General features: G+C 43.1%; 1 pseudogene across 1 annotated transcript in view; it reads left to right on the top strand.

The window, feature by feature from the left end:
* Nucleotides 1–12871: 12871 nt before the first annotated feature.
* Nucleotides 12872–18751, top strand: part of LOC306816313 (ephrin-A4 pseudogene) — a 48278-nt pseudogene continuing 42398 nt past the window's right edge. The window contains exon 1 of the transcript in view: nt 12872–13468. The product of the transcript in view is annotated as an ephrin-A4 pseudogene (transcript). The remainder of the gene's footprint in view (nt 13469–18751) is intronic.

Raw genomic sequence — 18751 nt, forward strand, 5'->3', positions numbered from 1 at the left:
GTCTCTGTAGTTCCAAATTGTCACAATGCACCCTTGGTTCCATGAGGTACATTGGTGTCACCATGGTCTCCTTGGTTCCAGGAGGTATCACAATGTCACAATGGACCCTTGGTTCCATGAGGTTCCTGCAGCAGGACTTCCCCTGTGGCCCAGCAGAGCTCATCTGTTCTGTCCATCAGCTGGGCCATAACTCAGGGCATCTTCCCCCTCTCAGGAATTGCTGAGATAACCCAGGCTGGACATCTGTCCTGTCCTGAGTTCCCTCTGGTGCCAGGCAGGTGGAATTCCCAGCTGATCATGAACATCTTGCCTTGAGAGCAGCTGAAGGGAGATAAGGCTTGAATTACTGAGGGACTTACACTTCACTTACTTTACAAACTATTAAAGCCACACAAAAGTTTCACAAAGCAGAAGTCTTCTGCATAGTCCCTGCAAACGGGCAGGGCTTCTCTCCCATGTCTGGATGCATCTTCATGGTTCCTTTTCTGGAAGCTGAGTGAAAGGGCTCCATGTGTACTCCCTCATCAATTTGGTGGTAAGTTACATTGACTCCTGATCTCTGCTATTTCTTCACTAGCTGTAATATAGGTAACTTTATTGTGCACTGTGTTTGCATCTACCTGCACTTCTTTTTTTATCCTGTAGTGGAAGTAGCCCATTTAAAGATTCTTGTCTGTTTATGTTGAGTCCGTTCAGTAAATAATTCAGTTTAGAATAGACCTAATCAGTCATGGTAAAGAACTTGTGAGCAAGAGCAATTTGTGCTGCAGGCTACCTGAAACAGAGCTACTGCCAGAAACCTGAGCATAAGGCAGCACTTGTCTAAGCTTTCATTCCATTTGTAACATACTTCATTTAAGAACAAAATGAGAGAAGACCTTTTCTACATTTATTCCTTTCCTGTTTATACACTGATTTCAGCAAATCCAGTTGATATTGATCCCAAGCAACTCCTAATGGAGTCTGAATAGATAGGAAAATCAAAACCTTTTATGGCTGACAATGAATCACACTTTGTTCCTACCCCTGCCCCACCATTTCCCTCATCCAACCCCTGGCACTCAGAGCAGCCCTGTGCAAATCTGAGCTTCCTCCAGTCCAGGCTGTGCCTGCAGCTTTCAGCTCCTTGGCATCAACTCCCACCTGTTTTCCTTGCAGAAGGAGCTGCCTGAGACACAGAGGAATGTTCATTTATTTTCAGCAATCAGAACCAAGGGAAGGAACAGCTCCATAAAAACTAAAGTCATTCCTCTGCTGGATATTACATCTGCTTTCCACAGCAAACAGTCTCAGAGCAATGGAAAATACATTCTGTGCCCAGCACATATCCCAGGATGCCCCAAACCCTCCCTGCCCAGATTCTGCCCAGATTTGCTCTTTGCACACACGAGTCACATGCTGAAGTCATGAGCTCCCTCCATGCCCAGAAAAAGGAAAAGAGAGAAAGTGGCTGCAGAGCTCTCTTGTGCACAGCTACAGCTGCACTAATGCCAATATTCTGGGCTCACAATACCTTGATCCAACACGCTCTACTGCATCTGTTTCCTGGGTAGAAATCTGACTGGATGCCAGGCCCAAGGAGTGCTGGGCAATGGAGCCACATCCAGGGGTGTCCCCAGAGCTCAGGATTTGGGCCAGGGCAGTTCAGTCTCTTTCTTGCTGATCTGGACGAGGCCATCGAGGGCACCCTCAGTCAGATGCCAGGTGAGCCCAGGCTGGCTGGGAGTGTGGCTGTGCTGCAGGGCAGGAAGCTCTGCAGAGGGATCTGCACAGGCTGGAGCCATGGGCCCAGGACAATGGGATGAGGTTCCCCAAGGCCAAGGGCTGGCTCCTGCCCTGGGCTCACAACCACCCCAAATCCCTGGCTGTGCCCTGCCCCTGATCCCCACAGCCTGTCCTGTTTCCTTCATCCCTGCAGTGCCAGGCACTTTCTGGGACAAGGGAGCTCTGCTGTGGGGATGGAGGGAGGTGCAAGGACCACCCCTGCACTGGGAACCACAACTCATCAAGTTTGTGTCCTCTGGGCTCAGGAACTTGTGAGACTCAGAGGCACAGAAATTTCTCTTCATGGCCAACATAAAAAATATAACAATGATATAATTTAATAAACATCAAAATTCTTCCCTCAACTGTGTGCAATGTTAAAGTAGTATCTGATGTATCCACCATACACAAGGTATTTCATTACAGGAATATTTTTAAACAAAGACTTTAGAAAGGGTGATTCTGTGATAGATATTAACACAATTAAGATGTTGACTGATGTGGAATGATTAGAGAAGAACTGGACGAGGAAATCTGGGAAGAATGAGAAGGCCATAGAGCCAGCTGATCTAGTGAAGAGATGTCCTTAGACATGGACATTTAAACAGGAGAGGTGGAAACACCCAAAGGAAGAGGGACATGAAACAATAGACAGTGTAATGGTAACACATGGTAAAGGTGAAGGGCAGTGTTTCTTCTCCTGCCTCAGTACACTTCCAGGAAGTTTCTGTTATCTCCTGGTGGGAAAACCTTTGACATTTCTTAAAGTACTCAAGTAACCCAGCTAATGAGATGTGCTCATGCCCTTTGCAAGTGTCAGGTCCCCTACAACCCCAGGGCTCCTGTCCTATAAACATCTGCTCCAGCCCATTCCAGAATTGGGAGTAGCACCATCCTGGTATCATCAGGGAGCTGAGTCTGGAAGGGACCTCAGCAATGTTTTAGTTTTGCTTCTTTGGGGGTCAGGAACTGGTGAGACTCAGAGGCACAGAAAAGTTTCTCTTCATGGCCAACATAAAAAATTGTAAATATCATATAATTTTAAAAGCATCAAAACTCTTCTCTCAGCCATATGAGATGACCTAGCAGCATCTGATGTGCCCACTTATCCACAAGGCATATCCATACAGCAATATTTTTAGATATAGACAAAGGTAATTGTAAAAGACATAAGTGCAATTAAGATGTTGACTAATGAGTTATTTAAAGTTCTGAAAGACTGGGCAACTCCCTGTAGCTCAAAGTGGGAAGATACTCAATTGAGAGGCATTGGAATGCCCAGAGTGGAGGTAGAGGAGAAAATCTGGGAGCAATGGGAAGGTGATAGATCCAGCTGGTCTAGTTAAGAGATGTCCATAGACATGGGCATTTAAATAGGAGAGGTGGAAACTCATGAATGAAGAAGGACATTAAAAACCTGAATATTGGTGACACAAACAGAGGGAATGATCAATATTTCTTCTTCTGGCACTGTACAATTGCAAGTAGTTCCTGCTCTCTTGCAGAAGGAAAACTTTGACATTTCTTAAAAGTACTCAAATCATGGTGCTAATCACCCCACAAGCTGCAGGTCTTGTACAGCCCTGGAGGTCTCCTGTCCCAAAAATATGTGCTTTTATCTAAAACAGGGATCAACATTGTCCCAGGATCATCAGAGAGCTGAGTTAGAAGAGACCTCAGCAATTCAGCAGCCCAATCTGTAAGAAACAGCCCCAAAACAAGTGGTTCAAGACTTGATGTGGTCTGAATTTGAAAATCCCAAAGGACAGGGATGGGGAAGCTCACTTCCAAGGAAAGGGGTGTACCGATACTTATTGGTGTTAATAGACACCTTCTCAGGGTGGCCAGAAGCCTTTCCTACCAGAACTGCCAAAGCAGGAGAAGTCACCAAAGTGCTGTTACAAGAAATGATACCACGCTTTGCAGTTCCAGCCACACTATCCTCAGACAGAGGGCCACATTTCATTTCATTCCAAAGTGAATTAGCCACCTGTTTGGTATAGATTGGGAACTTCACACCCCCTATCACCCTCAGTCAAGTGCCCAATTAGAAAAAGTGAATAATTTGATTAAACAGCAAATTGCAAGATTAGGACAAAAACCTCAATTACCTTGAGTCTCTTCCATTAGCATTGTCGTGGATTTGGACTAAACTGAGGGCAAAAGAGAAACTGAGTCCTTTTGAGATTCTCTGTGGAATGCCATATGGGGTACAACAGGGAACACTGGCCCAAGTAGGGGAAGAAACCCTATACAGATATATGGTGGCCCTGTGTTGTAATCCGATACCAGAGGTATAAGGAATGTCTTACCTGTCCCTCCTGTCCTTATCCTATTGGCAGACAGCCAGAAATCCCCTCCCTGACCCTTTACTAGAAAAAGCCAAGACCTGAGATGCGCTTCCTCTTTTGCCCTGCTACCACCATGCAATAAAGAAAAGGCAAAGAGCCACTCTTTTGATCCTCGTGCTTGTCTCATATGCTAGACCTAGCTACTTCTTATTGATACAATAGGAAGAAGTTACAGTTTGTAGCAGTTGGCGACTCAACTTTGGGGCTTGTATTAAGAACCCACAGATAGCTGGAATCCCAGTTTCAGGATTTTCCGCTTGTTCGTTCGATCACCTACCTCCGTGCTTGGTAGCTGTGTTTATACAGCCCCAGGCAGGAGGACAGAGCCGGTAGCTTGCTTTAGCGCCCAAGTAAGTCGGCTCGAAGACAGGCAGCTTTCACGAACCACACAACAGCCAGGTCTGCAGGACAGGTAAAGTCCCTCGTGGGAGGCGTGAACCCCAGGATTTGCCCCTAGGAGTGGGGAGGGGGGTTCCCCCATGCAGGCTGGTGGCGGGCGCGGCGCCAGGGCGGGCGAGCAGCCTGGAGCGCCTCCGCAGCAGCCGCGATTTCAGCGGGGCGGCTCCTCCCCAGTTTCCGCGGAAACCGCAAGAAAAACCCGTTCGGAACGCAGCTGCTCACGGCTCAGGCATTGTGCAGTGACTGGGAAACCCCCCGAAAGCTGTGCGAGGCTGCAGGGTTCCCCCAGGCTCGGCACGGCCGGCGGGACAGAGTCGTGTGTGTTGTGGGGTGTGCGTGGAAGTGAGAGGCGTTGTGCAGCTCTCTTTGGAACAACAATGGGCGCTGAGTTAACTGCATATCAAAAGAGTGTTTTTTCTCAAATTCAAGGAATTTTGCATGCTGAAAAAATTACAGTTTCTAAAAAGCGGTTAAGGTCTTTTGTTTTCTGGCTGTTTTCTAAAATTCCAGACTGCAAATTACAAAATATAAATTCAGTTTCATTTTGGGATAATGTGGGAAAATTATTAACATCTAAAGTAGAAAAATTTGACTCTAAAGCTGCTGTATTTCTTCCAATATTTTTACAAGTACGCAAATGCTTATTGGAAACTGAAAATAAAAGACAGCCACAAACAAATTCTTTAAACCATCCCCCCTCCTCTCCTCCAAAATCCCCTGTCCCTGGAAATAGTGAAAAACCAGAAAAACCAGAAAATACTAAGCCCCTCCCCTCCAGCTACCCAAGTTCTAAAACTTTTGAACAGCCTGCTACAGGATTCTCTGTGTTCCCGTCTCTTTCCCTCAGTTTAACTCAGAATAGTTTGGCAAGAAACTTTCCTTTGTCTCACGGGGGGGACCCCGTTTCTAATGGTGGCAACCACGCTTCAATTTCTTCATCTCTTAACCCTTTCTCCTCCTCAATCCCCTTCCCTGCCCCCTTCCCCCCATACCCTCCTGACCCGTTCCTGCTACCCTGTAACTACACCAACAGGTTTGGCTAGTCGCTTCTTCCCGGCTCAAGTTACAGCTTCTAACCCTTCTGATTACAGCGAGTGCCAGACTGAGTGCCCGGAGGCTACAGACAGTCAAGGAAAAAAAAAAAAAAAAATCGGTTAACAGCAGGGACTCTGTCCCTCGGGAGGGAGAAACTGCATTGCCTCCCAGGCTGATAGATAAAGATACACCTAGCCCTAAAGCTCAAAACTTGGAATATTATGTACCCTCCGTTACTCCTGTAGTTTATATGGGTAGAAGAAAAATGGTAATAAAGTTTATCAACCTTTGTCTTACCATGATAAGAAAAAAAAAAATTTGTAAATCATAGAAAAATTTTGGCCATGAAAGTGAAATTTTTAAGGGCATGATGAAAGCAACTTTTACCTCAAATGAATTAGCTCCCCATGAATTGAAGGACCTTTTCAGGTGTTTGCTAACTCCCTCAGAATATGATTTGTGGTTTAATATTTGGAAATGTCCTTTAATGGTTCTTTTAACAGAAATTCACCAAAGCCCTGTAAATTCCAAAGATTATATTGATGTTAAACAATATGCTTCTGAGATTTTTTTGCAGTTCGTAGATAGACTTCGCTCACAGATTGAGAGGCAAGTCCATGATCCAGAAACCCCAGGCCAGCACCATCCAAGCCTGCAGCAGCTGAAGCACCACAAGCGAGGAAGCACCCAGTGTCACCTGAACAGCTGCAGAATGTCACCTGCTTCCAGTGTAAAAAGCAAGGACATTTTTCTAGGGACTGCCCTCTTAAACAGAAAAAAAAAAAAAAAAAAAAAAAAAAAAAAAAAAAAAATAGAGTAGAAAGCGCCAGCTCGCTTTTAACATTCAGCGCTATGACACAAATGCAGTGAGTACTACTGTGGAAAAAGCCTCTCTCTTAAAAACAAAGGGGGGGGATGGGATAAAAGGTGTGGGTATACAAAACGAATTAAATGTCAAATGTTCTATTAACCAGGTCCAGCAGCCTTGTGGCCGTGTCAGGCTGGAGACTACCAAGGGTTTTCATTTCAGATCTACTGTCTGGACAATTGTAACAGTGGACCTGTCAAGCAGCGTATTAGACATGACAGTATTTCACATGGAAATGGAGAGTGAGTAATTTCGTTGTGGGAGACACAGCACACACACCCTTAGAAATTGAAATAGCTCCTATGATTATGAAAGAAAAAATATCCTGTCTCATAATATCTTGGAATATTTAGATGATGTATTAGTGTGTGCTGCCAACAACTTAATACTCCAAAACACACTTGACCTAGTGGTTAAAGTTTTAACCTCTGCTGGATTTCAATTGCAGGAAAACAAAATTCAAAAGATGCCATCTTGGAAGTATCTGGGCTTGGAAATTATTGCACGGACTATTGTCCCACAGAAATTGGAAATTATTTGTGCATTAGCAGAGAGGCAGGCTCACCGTTATCAGCCTGAGTTGCCTTTCAAATTCATTGTTTTGGGAAAACTTCCACGTCTGCATGGTCTAATGTTCCAGTGAATTAAGGGGCAGAAAGATTCACTCTTAATCATAGAATGGGTCTTCCTCTCCCACCAAAGATCCAAAACTATTACACAACCACAGGAGCTTATGGCTCTGTTGATTCAAAAAGCAAGAATGAGGCTGCATGAACTAGCTGGTTGTGACTTTGCATGCATCCACCTTCCGGTAAAACTTTCTGAGGAAGGGAGGAACTCTCCTGAAAGGTTGACAAAAGAGATGTTTGAACATTTGCTACAAAGCAATGCCAGCCTCCAGATATCTCTGGATAGCTACAGTGGACAGATATCAGTCCACGGCCCAGCTCATAAGTTGTTCAATGAGGAATTCCACCTCATCCCTCGTGAGAAGAGGAGCAGGAGACCGCTCGAGGCACTCACAGTGTTCACAGATGCATCAGGGGCCTCTCATAAGTCGGTGATGACTTGGAGAAACCCACAGACTCAGCATTGGGAAGCTGATGTTGAGTTTGTGGAGGGGTCACCCCAAATAGCCGAACTGGCTGCAGCGGTGAGAGCCTTTGAGAAGTTCTCAGAGCCTCTTAATCTGGTAACAGATTCAGCTTATGTTGCTGGGGTAGTGTCCAGAGTGGAGCAGGCAGTGCTCAAAGACATCAATAATGAGCAGCTCTTTAGGCTGCTGTCAAAACTAATCTATCTGGTTTCACACAGAGAGCATTCCTTCTATGTGATGCATGTGAGGTCACACATGGATTTGCCAGGTGAGATCACAGAAGGGAACCGTATGGCAGACACCCTTGCAGCTCCAGGAGAAAAGGCTGTGCATGCCAAACAACACCTAGTGCAAGCCTTTTCAGTGCTGGGGATCCCTAAGGAAATCAAAACAGATAATGGCCCAGCATATATATCCAAGGAGTTCCTAGAGTTTATCCAGCAGTGGGGAGTGGAAAATAAAACTGGCATCCTCTACTCCCCCACAGGTCAAGCTGTGATTGAGCGTGCCCACCAGACGCTCAAACAGGTCCTGGATAGACAGAGCAGTTCCACTGTGTGGATGGCTCCAGAGCAAAAGCTCTGTAAAGCCCTGTTCAAACCAAAGGTCCCTATAAGCTTGTAACCTGGGGAAGGGGTTATGCGTGCGTATCCACTCCCTCAGGCCCTCGGTAGATCCCCCAAAAGTGGGTGAAACTTTTTGTTCCAAAAAAATCCAGCTCCAGCAGAAGAAGGTGAGAAACAAGTTGCCATTGCTTCAAAAAGAAGATGCCGCCGGAAAGAAGAGGAAAATTCTTCATAAAGAAGGACCTTCTGGCAGACAGAAACCTTTAATGTATTTTTAAAATGTTTTGGTTTTCCTTTTAGAGAAAACCTACCCTCCACTCAAACCCGGAAAGAACCCCTTCAAAATTGTCTTCTTGTTAACAAAAATCAGAAAATTGGTTCAATGAACTGTTTAAAGGCTGGGGGTTCTCAGGGTGGTGGACTTCTATTGTTAAAGCAATTTTGTTATTCTTTGTTATTATTTTCCTTGTAATAAGGGCATTCGGAATCCTATGTCACTTAGTGTTCAAAGCTATTAATGGTATCCTTCTACCTCTGAAGTCAATCGCATAGAAATGCAAAACATAGAACAACCTAATTCTCCCACCAATTACAAATGTTGGTCAAATCATAATTTCAATCAAAAGAAATTTAATATCCATCCCTCACTTAATTCAACAAAAAACGGTGAGATGTTGTAATCTGATACTAGAGGTATAAGGAAGGCCTTACCTGTCCCTCCTGTCCCTATCCTATTGGCAGACAGACAGAAATCCCCTCCCTGACCCTTTCCTAGAAAAAGCCAAGACCTGAGATGCGCTTCCTCTTTTGCCCTGCTACCACCATGCAATAAAGAAAAGGCAAAGAGCCACTCTTTTGATCCTCATGCTTGTCTCATATGCTAGACCTAGCTACTTCTTATTGATACAATAGCAAGAAGTTACAGTTTGTAGCAGTTCGAATGGCGGGAATAAAGATATGGAAAAGAGAAAATAGAGCTGGTCCCCCGGGAGACAATAAATTACCTATAACAGATCCTGGTTGGCAGCCAAATCAAGAGAGGGACAGGCGTAGTTATGGAGGACTATCGAAGTTTAATAATTAAAGAAATAAAAGAGTCAGTCCCCCGTAGTAGTAATGCTAAGTTGGTGTTTGATGCGGCCCAAGAAAGAGATGAGGCTCCAGCATCCTGGTTGAACGGGCTCAGGAAAAATTTCCAACAATACTCCAGTTTAGATCCTGATAGTCCAGAGGGGCAGATATTTCTTAAGATGCAGTTTGTAACAAAATCCTGGCTCGATATAAGGAGCAAACTGGAAAAATTAGAAGATTAGCAAAATAGGAGTACCAATGAACTGTTAAAAGAAGCCTTAAGGGTTTATCTAAGAAGGGAAGAGGAAAAGAATAGGTCAAAGGCACGGATTATGGTGACAATGGCCAGGGAAAGTGTCAAGGGTACGAACAATCTAGACCCACCAAAAGGAGAAAGATCTGGGCCTGTCCCTGGGGAAGGGGAAATGAGGACCACACTAGCAGGAAATCCTCCATAGAGGTCTGGAGGGCCATTGAAGTGTTACTGCTGTGGGGAGGAGGGACACATAAGGCGGTTTTGCAAGAAAATAATGTTTGATGCTATTGTACGAGAGCAAGAAGCGTTGGAAAAATTGTTAAAAGGGGAAAGAGAAGATCACTAGGGGGGTCATGGGCTCTTTATAATAGGGGACCCCATCAAACATCTCGAAGAGCCCCTTGTAAATCTAGAAGTGGGTCCCCATCATGAAGAGATAAGGTTTGTAGTAGACACTGGAGCAGATAAATCTAGCCTTTGTGAACTTCTGTCAGGTACCACCATAGGAAATAAGATGCGTGAAGTTTTGGGGGCAAGTCTAATTGAAAAAGTAGAAGTACGGGGTAATTTTCGGCAAAGCATGGCTGATTTTATATACTTACCTTGGTTAGAAGGAAATTTGTTAGGAAGGGACCTACAAGTTGAATTCGGATTAGTGGTAGTGCCTAAAGAAGGAAAGATGGTGGCCCAAATGATGGTTCTGTCCACTAGAGATTTAAATGAAATAAAACCAGGGATATGGGCTGAAGAAGGAAAATATGGTTGCTTAGACATAACCCCAATTAAAATAAAAATGTATGAAGAGGGGCTACCCATTATGTTGCCATTTAATATAACAAATTGTATTAAAGTAATAATAAACCTTAGTAACTGACATTAGTTGACATTAGTAGTAGTTATGCTAAGGCTTAGTAGGCCGCATGTAACCGGCAGATGAACTTTATAGCAAATTTTGTAATGCAAGCAGTATAGTTGTGAAATAATTACTTATCTTAAGGAGTGTATCCATTTATCTAAAGAATGCACCTTTTGGCAGAATCTTAAATGTCAGAGAGATTATGGTACCAGGTATCAAAAATGTGGTAAGAATCTGTTAAGATTGAGAAATCGTGTAAAGAAGCATATAAAAACCCTGTGAATTTTCTGTCAAATGGGGCTCTGTCTTTGGACGCTAGTCCACAGGCTCCCGAGGCCTCAATAAAGCACCGCATAAACGACTTCGGTTGTTTGTGTTTTCTTCGGATCGGGCAACAGTTTTCTGGCGACCGCGGCAGGACTCCGAAGGTGGCTGGGGCGGTTCGCGTTCTGATCCACTCCACGCCGGCACCGAGTGATTCTCGGGGAGTCATCGGTTCGTGCCCGACCCCCGCGCCTGGCGGACGACTGCAAAAGGTAAGCCCGAAGGTGCTTTATTTTCTGTTTCTGGTTTTGGGTGCCTGCTCATAAGACGAGGCGGCGATCCTCGCAGGGTTGGGCTAAGACGTCTGGTTGGTCTGGAAAGCCTAGGCGCCGGCTGTCAGACGCGGCGAAAGCTGCGCAGGTCCGGCACTTGCCCCTCGCGGCGTCGAGAAGTGGCAAGTTGGATTGGTCTGGTATATATTCTGGTATTTATTCTGGTATTTATTTATTTCTGATGTGTGAGTGTGAGTATGTGGTATGATTGATTCTGTTAAACTGGTAATATTAATTGTGGTTATTATTGTTCTGTACGTTGCTGCATATTGGTTGTTGCGATCGGTTGCCGAGTTGTTGTACAGTTGTAAGTGAAACCGGTTCAAAATGCCATTTAAAGCATTCAAATCTATGGTTCAGTACTCTAAGGGTATACCCAGAAATACACCGTTAGAATGTCTGTTGAAAAAGTAGAAAAGTAAAGGGTTTAATTATCGTAATCATTAATGGCCAAAATATGAGCGAGAGGGGCCGGCACGGCCAGAAAATGGTACTGTGAATTATGATACCCTGAACTCATTAATGCAGTATTTAAGGAAAAATGAAAAATGGGATGAAATGCAGTGTTTAGATCTGTTTTATTCGCTGCGCCGCAAAAAGGAGTGGCAGACTGAATGTAAAATAATGGTATTGGAAAAGAAAAACCTGAGTGTGGGGGGGTTGTAAAGGAAAATCTAAGTGTGTCCAGTGCTTAGCCTTAACCTCTTGACCAGAGAAAGATTTGTCTTTAATAATATCACCCGATGTGCCTGCTGCTTCGTTCCCTCCTGCTGTCTCACCCCCTCCGGCTGTCTCACCCCTCCCCTCTGTTTCACCCCATTCCTCTCTGTGTCCGCCGTTGCCGGAGAGCAGTGAAGAGGAGAAGGAAGGAAAAAGGGGGCGAAAGGAGGAGGTGGCGGGAATGGCGGTAGTGCCCGGGAATGTTGGAGAAGTTGTTGTGCGTTCCCCAGCCCCTTCCCCTGTTTCTCCCCAGAGTTGGCAAAGTGCCCCGCTCGCGGCTCGAACTAGACAGAAACGTAAGAATCATGGGGAACTCCGGCTTATTGCCCCTTAAGGGAAGCTATGGGACCCCAAGGAGAAAAGGTACTTGTAAAAGTGCCTTTCTCCCGAGGAGATCTAGTGATTCGGAAGCAATTAGCAGGTGTTTGTCGTGGAAGTCCTGGAAAAGTAGCGCGGGTAGTCAGGGTGATTGTTAAAGCTCGCTCCGGTGTTGTTTTTGATGCAAAAGGAATATTGTTGAAAATGCTCATCGGGCTAAGTCTAGTTGCAATGGCTTACAGGAGATTTATAAGAATGTTGAAATCTGCTTCAGGAATGTATAAATCATAGTTTGTGTTATTTATTAGAAGAGAAGCAGGCAAAGAAAATTTTCTGCCTTTATTTCTCTCCTCTAAATCGGTTACATCTTTATTAAAAAAACATTCAGATCTCCCTGAGTATTAAGGAAATCATTTTTTTATGGTAATTAATTTAGTAAGTCTTTGTTGCACCATTTACAGTCTATATAGAATGAAAGCTGAAATTTCTAAAGGGGCTGAGAAGACTCCTGATTTAGGAGTCAAGCTCGGCAGGAGGAATCTTAAGTGGAAAGGCAAATGGAAAAATGGGCCAAATTTTAAAGGAATTTTCTGACCCCACAATCTGTGAATTCCCAACTAAAAAGAAGAAATAGTGTTGCGGGCAGGGGAAGGGGGAGCTTGCTCAGAAAGTGATCGGGTTGCATTCGGTTGGGAGAGCCGTGGGTGGCTTGGTGCCGAACAATGATCCAGAATGGGATCCAAACAGTGGTAAGAAAAGAAAATCTATCAGGGAATATCAGGAATTGTTAGTAAAAATTAGGACTGGAATGCCCAAAACGTTAAATTGGTCAAAATTGTATTCAGTCAGACAAGGAAACTACAAATGGGACCAAAACCAGGAAATTACTGACAAGTAGATTTTTCAGAATTACCGAAGGCACGGAACTATAAGTATTTTTAGTGTATGTATGCACTTTTCAGGCTAGCCTGAGCCATGCGCCCCGCGCCGCTGCTCGAGCTCCTGCTCTGGGCGCCGCTGCTCTGGGCGCCGCCAGTGCACGGCCTCCGCCACAGTATCCACTGGAACAGCAGCAACCCCAAGTTTCTGCAAGATGACTATTCCATCCAAGTGGCCATCAATGACTACCTAGACATTTACTGCCTGCACTACAAAGGGACAGTGCCCGCCGGCCAGGCAGAAACCTTCACGCTTTTCATAGTAAACCGGGAAGGTTATCGTGGCTGCTACGAAACCCCTGGCGCCCTCATGCGCTGGAAGTGCAACCAGCCCCGGGCTCCCTTTGGGCCCGTCCGCTTCTCCGAAAATATCCAGCGTTTTACCCCCTTCCCACTTGGCTTCGAGTTCCAGCCCGGAGAGACCTACTACTACATCTCCGTGCCCAGCCCCGAAAGTGCCGGGCGGTGCTTAAAGCTGCGCGTCACCGTCTGCTGCCAAGGCACCACGGCAAAGCCGGTAACAAAGGTGCCCAATTCGCAGCCTCAAAAGCGCAAAGAGCCCGAAAATGCAGTGCCTGCCCGGGGCACCGCGGTCCCATCGCAGTCCTGCAGCTCGTGCCTGGCGTTCTCTTTGGTGGTGTTATTAATTGCTCTTAAATCTTGAACTAATTAATTGGTGCGGGATCTGGGGGCAATTAATAATATTGCCAAGTCACTCAGTGGTTGCCAATCTATATACTTTGTTAACATCTGTGTCAGAAAAATTTAAATAGTTTTCTGTTATTAATTTAAAAGATGTTTTCTTCTGCATCCCTCTGGCATTCGAAAGTAGGAAATATTTTGCATTCAAGTGGAAAAGTCCTGACATTGGAAAAAAGACAGCTCACCTGGTCCCGGCTGCCTCAAGGTTTCAAAATAGTCCTATGATATTTGGAAATCAATTAGAAAAGAAATTAAAAGATTGGAAGACTGCTAAGGTAAGAGAGTCACCATTCTCTTATGTCATTCTTATAGTAGGAGAACATACAAGAAAGGTGATTCTTTTTTTTCTAGCAGCAGAACTACCGGGTGTCAAGAAAAAGGCACAGCTGATAAAAGAAAGTGTAATTTATCTTGGATGCGAAATCATGCAAGGACAAAGGAAGCTGGAAGTTAATCGAATAAAAGCAATATGTGCCATACCCCTTCCAAGAAACCATCAAGAGCTTAGGTCCTTTTTAGGAATGGTAAGATGGTGCAGACTGTAGATTTTAAATTTTGGACTCTTAGCTAAGCCCTTGTATGAGGCCCTGAAGGAACCACAATTGCACTGGGACCGACAAAGGAAAAAAGCCTTTGAGGACTTAAAACAGGCCTTGAAGGAGGCCCCCGCATTAGGCCTCCCAGATCTAAACAAAAATTTCCAGTTATATGTGAATGAAAGGCAGAAGTTAGCACTCGGAGTGCTAACTCAGAGACTCGAATCCTGGAAACACCCGGTAGGGTATTTCAAAACAACTAAATTCAGTCAGTGCTGGATGGCCGTCATGCTTGCGGGCAGTTACGGCCACGGTGATCCTCATCCGGAAAGCCAGAAAATTGACTTTGGGAAAAAAATTAAAAGTATTTGTGCCTCACATAGTACTGGCAGTTCTGGAGCAAAAAAGGGGGGTCATTGGCTTTTGTCCAGCAGGATGCTACAATGCCAAGCAATCCTGAGAGAACCGGATGATGTAGAACTGGAAATGACTAATCATGTTAACCCAGCAGAATTTCCCCGCAGCAAGCAAGAGGAAGGAAAGTTGGTGCATGATTGCATGGAAATGATTGAACAAGTACATGCAAGCAAAATCGATTTAAAGGATACTCCAATGGAAAACCCGGATTGGGAACTGTTTACTGATGGATCCAGTTTTGTGAAAAATGGAACCAGGTATGCAAGGTATGCTGTAACAACAGTAATTCAGTGGCAAAAGCAAAAGCCCTGACTCCCGGAACCTCAGCCCAACGAGCAAAAATTATTGCATTAACAAGAACTTTGGAATTAAGTGAAAAAAAGAGGTAAACATATGGACTGATTCTAGATATGCTTTTGGAGGTGTACATATTCATGGAGCTCTATGTATTACTCCAAAGGCGTATTTTAAATCAGTGGTTGTAATGCATGTTAAAGGACATCAAAAGGAAAATAAAAATTTACAAAGAAAACCGGATGGCAAATTGGACGGCTCGAAAAGTAGCCAGAGAAGTATGGACTCAAATGGCTTTAGTACCAACTAAGGTGAGCCCAGTAACTCCACATTTATTACAGGAACCTAAGTACTCCCCAGACGACGAAAAACTGGCATCACTGCTGCTGGCTCAGAAGAATAAAGTTGGATGGTATGTAACCGCAATGGGACAAGTTGTAGTGCCTGCCAGAATCATGAAAGCAATTCTGAAAACAGAACACAATAAATGCCATTGGGGAGCAGAGGATTTGGTAAAATTTCTGAAAAGAAAAGCAATTTCTAACCAGATGTTAACATTGGCAAAAAGGGTGAATGCTATGTGTTCAACCTGTTTGAAAAATAACCCAATAGTTAGAAAATATGCCACCGGAAAATCCAGTGCATGACATTCAACCAAGTGTTTAGGTCTAATATAAAATTCTCGCACTAGCATTTGGCAAAAGTTCTTTATCAAAGTAAAAGTTACCTTTGCGTTTCTACTCCCTCAGGTACAACTTGGGTTCCTACCAAAAATGATACCAGAATGGGAACAAAACTCAAAGATTCGCCAGCTACGAAATAAATTGTTTTTACAAGATGCAGTTTTTGAACTCCAGCAAGTTACTGGTAAACCAATCAACATTAATTGGGACCGTCCGGACATTTCAATAGCCACTGGACTATTAGATAATTGTGAACAATCTATAATTAACAAAAATCTAAATTTGCAGGTAAGAAAGTGCTGGAACTGCAAAGGGAAAAAGTGTACTGGTAAAGCGCTAGTATTGTTGCATTGTGAAAAGTGTCACTCTACAGTTATAAAATCTCAGTGGGGTATGTCACAACCTTTGTGTACTGCTTGCTCTTGGAGAAATCGTGCCCTAACCTGGCAAACAGAACTGAGAACAGCAACGGGAGCCCGCAACACGAGGGAAGCCCTGTTGTTAGTAGAAAACAGGGCCACTTTATATAGAATACATTGTAAGTGGAGAATACAAAACACTGTGAGAAACATCAAAAATTGGGAAAAAAGTAAAATATTGGAATATTGTTGTGAAAAAGATACTATTGGATTAATACGTACCGAGCTTAGGGAAAACCTACCTTCTATAAATTCAGAAATAACCAAAGTCATATTTGGCATTGAAACATTTGATATAAAATAATCGAGAAAAACAGTATGGCAGAGTTACACAGTGATACCGTTTTTGAACATAAACGAAAAAAAAAAAAAAAAAAAAAAAAAAAAAAAAAAACAAAAAAAAACCAAAAACCACACTTCTTTTGTTCAGTATTAGTCTCCGCTACTAGCCCTTTTAGAACTTGTCTAGTAAAAATGCCAGACTTTAAAAATCTTAACAAACTTTGCACTACTTAACATCTGAATGAGTTTCGTCCATAATACAGTACATTCTGTTAATTGTAGTCTTAATATTAATTATCTGGTTAGTGTATAAGTGTGTTTTAGGAGTTATTGAAAGAGAAACCAGACACACCAGAAGGGTGATAAAAGCTTTGACAAGAACCAACGAGATGCACCTATCTCCTCCGAAGTATGAAGTTGCTATCAGGCAAGAAAATCCAGCATTTGAAAAGGAATCCAGCATTTGAAAGACCCGATAATAATGAAGAATTGAGCATCCTTGCAGAAGACTGAAGAATGCTCAAAAGGGGGGAAATGTTGCCATTTAATATAACAAATTGTATTAAAGTAATAATAAACCTTAGTAACTGACATTAGTTGACATTAGTAGTAGTTATGCTAAGGCTTAGTAGGCCGCATGTAACCGGCAGATGAACTTTATAGCAAATTTTGTAATGCAAGCAGTATAGTTGTGAAATAATTACTTATCTTAAGGAGTGTATCCATTTATCTAAAGAATGCACCTTTTGGCAGAATCTTAAATGTCAGAGAGATTATGGTACCAGGTATCAAAAATGTGGTAAGAATCTGTTAAGATTGAGAAATCGTGTAAAGAAGCATATAAAAACCCTGTGAATTTTCTGTCAAATGGGGCTCTGTCTTTGGACGCTAGTCCACAGGCTCCCGAGGCCTCAATAAAGCACCGCATAAACGACTTCGGTTGTTTGTGTTTACTTCGGATCGGGCAACAATTAGAGTAAAGCAATACCCTATGTCAATAGAAAGCAAACTAGGGCTAGCTCCAATTATAACCTACCTTCTAGCAGAGGGAATACTGGAACCATGCATGTCCCCTCATAATACACCAATACTGGCCAAAAAGAAAGCAGAGAACAAATATAGATTAGTGCAAGACCTAAGAGAAGTAAACAAAAGAACAAAACACCCAGTAGTGACAAATCCATATACATTATTAAGCCAAGTTCCAAGGGAACATGCATAGTTCATAGTAATTGATTTGAAAGATGCTTTCTAAACCTGCCCCCTAGCTAAGGAGAGCAGAAACTGGTTCACTTTCGAGTGGGAAGATCCACAAAGTAGGAGGAAACAGCAACTAAGATGGACTAGGCTATCTCAAGGGTTCACCGAATCTCCTAATCTATTCGGGCAAGAACTAGAAAAACTATTAAGAGTTGTTAGCACCAGAAGAAGGAGAACAAATTTTGCAATATGTAGACGATCTATTGATATCAGGAAAAAAACAAGACCCAGTGAAGAAAACGAGTATCAAACTCCTTAACTTTTTGGGGAAAAAAGGCTTAAAAGTTTCAAAGAGCAAATTACAATTTGTGGAGCCCAGAGTCACCTATTTAGGACATATTATAGAAGCGGGATCAAAAAAACTAAGTCCTGAAAGAATATCTGGAATATTAGCAATCCCGGCACCAAAAATGAAAAGAGACATCAGAAAATTACTAGGACTGTTTGGCTATTGCAAATTATGGATTGACCAATATTCTCAAAACGTTAAATTTCTATACGAAAAATTAGTCCAATTAGACCTAATATGGACTGAAGAAGATGAAAAGTAATTAGAAAATCTAAAAACAAAATTAACATCAGCTCCAGTTTTAAGCCTTCCAGACTTAAAAAAAGAGTTTGAATTATTTATCAATGCAGACAAAGCTATAGCCTATGGAGTGCTCACACAAAAGTGGGGAGGACACCGAAAGCCTATCGCATACCTTTCAAAGCTCTTATATCCAGTTGCCAGGGGGTGGCCTATATGTCTCCAAATCATAGCCGCTGTGGCTATTTTAATAGAAGAAGCCCAAAAGCTAACGTTCCAAGGAAAAATCATAGTTCACACCCCTCATGATTTAAGAGCCATATTAAGCCATAAAGCACAACAGTGGATAACAGATGCAAGAATACTGAAGTATGAGGCCATGTTAATATCCACCAATGATTTAGAATTAACCATTTCAAAAAGCCTCAATCCAGCACAGTTCCTCATAGGAGAACCGCTAGAAGATCTAGAACATGATTGCTTAGAAATTATAAATTTACAAATGAAAGTAAGAGAAGATTTAGAAGATCAACCACTACCGTATGGGAGAGTATTGTTCACTGATGGATCATCACGAGTAATAGAGGGTAAAAGACTGTCAGGGTATGCAGTGGTAGAAAAGAAAGAAGAGACCAAGCTAGAAGTTGTAGACCAAAGTAAATTGCCCTCTCATTGGTCAGCATAATGTTGTGAAATATATGCTTTAAAGAAGGGATTAGATCTATTAGAGCAGGGGCAAGGGACTATATACACAGACTCTAAATATGCCTTCGGAATTGTGAACACATTTGGAAA

This window comes from Erithacus rubecula, assembly GCF_903797595.1.
Source record: "Erithacus rubecula genome assembly, contig: scaffold_514_arrow_ctg1, whole genome shotgun sequence".
In the NCBI taxonomy this organism is placed as follows: Eukaryota; Metazoa; Chordata; class Aves; order Passeriformes; family Muscicapidae; genus Erithacus; species Erithacus rubecula.